Source organism: Etheostoma spectabile, chromosome 16 (assembly GCF_008692095.1).
Source record: "Etheostoma spectabile isolate EspeVRDwgs_2016 chromosome 16, UIUC_Espe_1.0, whole genome shotgun sequence".
Classification (NCBI taxonomy): domain Eukaryota; kingdom Metazoa; phylum Chordata; class Actinopteri; order Perciformes; family Percidae; genus Etheostoma; species Etheostoma spectabile.
In genome coordinates, this window is record NC_045748.1 from 12,731,120 (window position 1) to 12,736,512 (window position 5,393).

At 40.2% G+C, this 5,393-nt stretch overlaps 1 long non-coding RNA gene across 1 annotated transcript in view; it reads right to left on the reverse strand.

Moving 5' to 3' along the window:
* Positions 1–2,714: 2,714 nt before the first annotated feature.
* The window catches only part of LOC116704696 (uncharacterized), an 11,889-nt gene continuing 9,210 nt past the window's right edge, over positions 2,715–5,393 (reverse strand). The window contains exon 3 of the long non-coding RNA XR_004335759.1: positions 2,715–2,725. This is a non-coding gene — a long non-coding RNA (uncharacterized LOC116704696). The remainder of the gene's footprint in view (positions 2,726–5,393) is intronic.

The following is a 5,393-nucleotide window of genomic DNA, read 5'->3' on the forward strand; positions in this document are numbered from 1 at the left end:
CAGATGACCTAGTATGAAGAGCAATAATGGTAGCAAGCAATGGTGGCTTGTCAATAGAGGGCGCTTTGTATTTCCAGAAATATAAATGTATACAAAAATGATGTTAAAATAAAATAGTTTACTCATACGATGTGCCAGCAGGTAGTAAGAGCCTCAGCCTTTAATAAAAACTGGCTTTAATCAGTATTTTCTGTTTCAATATGTTTCCTGCAGTTTCATCAGCAGGGACGTCAAACATACGGGTGTCTATCTGAGTCCTTAAACTTTTGGCCAGCATTTGACCTGAAGCTGGTCTCTAATTGGTTTCTTAAAGATTCTGCTCCTGGCGCATCATAATTGGATACATGTTATTTTATCCAATCTGATTGGTTCTCGACACCTGTCATTCAACTTTACGTCGCTAGTGCAGGCGATACCGTCACTCCGCCAAAAGCTAACAAGCTGAGAATTCGCACAGTGACACAGATCACTGTCATATGGAAAATGGCAGCAGTTAAACCAAATTCTGCCAATTCATTTACAAAGAACCCTCTCACAAGACGTAAAAAAAAAAAAAAATAAAGGTTAAAGGATTTTGGAGCAGACCAATCCGATTGACAAATCCAGCAGCCGGCTGAGGCCAGTGACCGGGGGTGAAGCTACACCGGAGCTGCTAACTGGCTGGGATGTTTTTCCCAATACGTTTGTTCATGAATAAAATACCTAAACACATTCCCAACTAATTCCCGTCAGTCTCAGCTGTATTTAGTTTTTTGTGCTTAGTAGTACCTACACATCAGCATGTTAGCATTTACTGTGCCGAAGTACAGCTTCTCAGATTCTGCAGCATGGCTGTAGACTTTAATCTGAACATAACCTGAAATTAAGCATAGAATTACTGCTCCTTAATAATCGGAGAATTTACGCAATTGTTAAATGATTTAATAAATAAAAAACAGCGTCCTGTTGTCTCTTTGAATATCCCTTCCTTAAGCTGTCTTTCTGAACCAGTCAAAAAAACAACAACATGTAGCATAGTTTACCTGGCACCTGCCCACACGTACAGCAGAGTGTGAACCAAATGATTAGCAGAGAATGAGCACTCAGAGCCTAGAAAATGCTTGTACGTCAGGCCGTGTCTTTAAACCTTGATCTCTCTTAAATGCAAATCCTCCCCGGAGGTCATTTGTCTTTCACGCATGTGGGAGCATGTTTCCTCCATTTAAATGACTTGGAGTGCTTTAAAATTGTGTGTGTGTGTGTGTGTGTGTGTGTGTGTGTGTGTGAGAGAGAGAGAGAGAGAGAGACTGTGGTTATTGCTTTGTTCTGTGACTTTGTGTGTGACAGTTTGTTTGATTTGTTTTGTGCCTGCATCAACTGGTTGATCCAGCTTTTTCAGATCTCTCATTCAGATGAAGCGTCTTTATGAGAATGCTGGTTTGGTTTCACCATTGTCCACGCTTACACAACTGACTCATTCCTTCCAGTTGTGCACTAAAACCTTTGCGCACAAACCTCTGCATCAGGTTATCCTAAGTGTGTGTGTGTGTTCCAGGATGACAGTGATTTATGGTGGTGGCAATTTTACTGCATTTCCCCCACTCTTTAATTTTCATACTTGCACTCTCTGTCTTCCTCTCACCCTGCATGGCCCTTGCTCTCACATGTGAATTTGGAATGCAAACGATCGCCCTGCGGGTCAGAAGAAAAAGGTCATCCATTTTCATGCAATGCTCAATATGCAAATTTCAAGGCAAATAGCGAGAGCTTGCAGCCAGCAGGCGCTAACTTAGACTTCTCAATATGAGCGGTGGTGGAAAATAATTACTTTAATTTCTGAGAATAGATCTCACATTCCAATTCTAAGAGTTAATGAAGCACATAATGTGCATGTAACTGTAAGAAGAAAAAAAAAACATTGGTTTTTCGCTATTGAGATCTGATCTCACTTATCTTTATGGTACTGCAGCTGAAGAAGAAAAAAGAATTGTTTGCTTAGTGTTTACTGTCAGCCTTGTTTATGCGCTGGTGGGAAGAATTCTTCAGTTCCCCTGGTCAGTGTAAATCTCAGGTGCAGGGAGGTATGTCTCTGTGTGTTTATGGAGCTTCCTGCAGAGTAGATTGGGGTAATTACACATCTAAAGCCCCTCGTATAACAACACGCTCTTTGTCCCACCGACAGGGTGCCTAGCTGGCGATGGGGTCATGGAGTGCGTTCAGACAACAGTCCAAGGATTGGATTCAAATGCCTGCAATTTGGATTCAAGACACACAAACAGAAACGCACACAGCATGTGGATGAGTGTGCAAACACGTCAATATGTGTGGTGATGCATCATGTGTACACACTGTGATCCTGGTATATTTAGTTTTTTGTTTGTCAGTAAAATGACAAATGTATGCTTAAGATGAAGTTCCCTCTTCTGAATTTTTCTTCCACAGGGCAGAATGGAAGGGTGGTTGGTTTTAATGCGGTTGGTCCATTGTCAACTTTCAAATAATGCATACAATCTTGTTTGCATTTGGCCCTGGAGGTTGTCAGTGGGTGGCAATCGAAGAGCCAATGTAAGAAATGGGGGTTTAATCAAAACAGGTTGGGGGAGAGTTGAAAAACTCACTAAAATATGAATGATTGTTCACAAAGACTGTTTCTTTTTTTTTAAAGGTCAGGTTGATACTGTAGAAAGACATGTTACCAAGTAGCACAGCCGTTTTTTTCCCACCCCAACAAATGACTGTGTCACTGCTTAGTGGATGCAAACAGATGCTCCAACCTACATCCTGACTTCAGCGTGCACCCAACACCGCCAAAGCAGAAGCACCAACCCACGTGGAATCACGACATTGCTGTAAGTCTGATAATTAGCAATCGTGTAATTTCTTGAATACACCGCAAATATGCATCGTTCCACTAAAACCATTTCAATCGGGAGAGACGAGTGTGTAGATACGAGGAACCAAACTCATTGTTGTCAGTTTTTCAAGATTACATTTTGTTTATCTGTAGCACATTAGACAAGTACATGTGTCTTTGGGCTCTTATCATCTAGCTGTGCCGCTGCAACAGTAGGGGTGGGGGGGAATAAATAGTATCGCAATATTTTCTGTGGTAATACTGTATCGATACACAGACGGCAAGTATCAATCTATTATGTTATATGTGTTGGTCTGTTTGTCTGCTTGACACTCCCATTTTACAGAGAGATGAAGAAACGTATCTTTTTTAGATAAAACTGATGTTGACAAAGTTTCCTTTTTGGGAAATCATTTGAAATTGGGAAAAAAATAGTTGGATAGTTTGAAAAAAGGTAAAAAATTGCAATATATCACAGATTATTGCAATATGTTTATATTATATACAGTATATATGTTTAAAATTGCATTAATATGACATAATGACATCAATATTGTGATGATATGGGATGGTGAGGCCTCTGGTGATTCCCCCCCCCCCCATGCAACAAGATGCTATATGTTTTGAGTTAATGACAAATGGAAATAAGGTTGAAGATATAAAATATAGTGTGTGTGTGTGTGTGTGTGTGTGTGTATATATAGATATATATACACACACATAGAAAAAAACTGTTACCTGAAAATGTAAATGACTAGGGCTCCACAATATTAGGAAAATATGCGATAACGATATTACCTGCAATAACTTAACACAAATTAAAGTGTACTCAGTTCTATTTCTGCTGATTTCAGTATTGTGCTCTAATACAGCAAATTGCTTGTTTAATAAATGAAACAAATGAAAGAAAATTTCCATTTCCAACACTATTTTATTGAACATTGAATATAAAAGTCACAGCTGAAAAATACTACTGATATTTTCTTTCAACCAACACAAAAAGTGTCTTTCCTGATCGGTCGCATTCTTTCACGTATGCTTGCTCCAGTTGATATTGCGATGCAGTAAAAAAACGATGTGCAGCCCTATGAATGACACACCATATACTAAATACACCAAAATAATGAAGTGACTTAACTCGCGTCACGATGAGTGAGCAGGAAATGGAGCTGGTGCAGTCTTGTAAGTACCAGTGTTAACAAACTGGAGAAAGAAGTCACTGGACTGGCAGGAAGGCAGAGGCCTGGTCTTTGTGAAGAGTCTAGGTATTTTAAAATATATAGGTGTCAGGTTTTTCCGACAGTGTTATCCAGGCAATATGAACATGCTGGGGGAACATGCTGGCTTGTATCCCTCCGACAGCATGAGTGGATGAGGCGTAAATCAGACTTGATCTGACACAACACCTCCTAAAGTGTCAGTAGTGAGCGGATGCAGTTTTAATGCACCTTCAGCCTCCATATCATCTCCCTAAAGTGCAACAAAGAGTGGGTTAGGAGCTTTTTTTGTGCCAGGAGTCAGCTCCTCCTGCCAAAACAGCTTTACCCTGTGTCACCCTGGAGAGTGTGAAGTGCAGTGTATGTACAACCTCTACTGGACTGTATTTTTGCATTCATCTATACACCTGCACTTTTCACTGATTGACTCCGCATCACATGCATTAGTGGGTCTGCAGAGGGGCATGTATAGAAAGTGTGTACTGTAGGCATCAATACAATTCTCTGCACCAAAAGTATTCCATTTGCAGATGGAGACATGAAGAGTGGTGATTTTCATGTTTTCACTTCAGTCGAAGAATGACATGCTCCTCTGGGGCTTGAGAAACCTCGGCCACATTTGGTCTTATTAAAGCCTTTGAAATCCCACTGGTTAAACTGGAAAATATGTTTGGTGGTCATGCTTACAACAAAACAGCTTTTCTACTCCTGTTAAAGAGTTCTCATTCAACAGTGGTGATATGCGCTATTCCAAGCTCTTTGAAATCAGAGGAAAGACACATATGTACAGTAATAGTTATACCAGTTTCATAGGTAATTTACAGTGGGGGGATAGGGGGGTTACAACCCCTCCAATAATCAAAAATGGCCAGTGCAATTATAATTTCCTTTTCATAAATAGATATTTGCACCATACATTGATGGTTGATGTTAAAAATGAAAAATGTAACCCCCCAAATGTTGAACCCAAAGTTACGACCTTAGCCGGTTTGTCTGAAAGATGTGACACGCACAGAAGAACGGCATAGAACATGAATTTCTGTGGAACATGCAAAGTTTAAATAAAAAAATATATCAGAAATTACATTTGTGAGAAAAAATGGAGTCAAGGATATTTGTTTAATGATTGCAAGCATCCTGCTTCACCACCGTCTCAGCTGCGCGGGGGTTGTTATGACAAGAAACACTGTCAAGTTACGTCAGCTGTCCAAACTCTATACCATCCTGGTACTTCTAATGGAAACACAGACATCTGACCGCATTCCACTGCTCCGAGGTCTCCGCTTTTAGGGTCAGTGGGTAAACGTTATTCTTACAGGTGTTATGAAAACAAGAGCAGAACA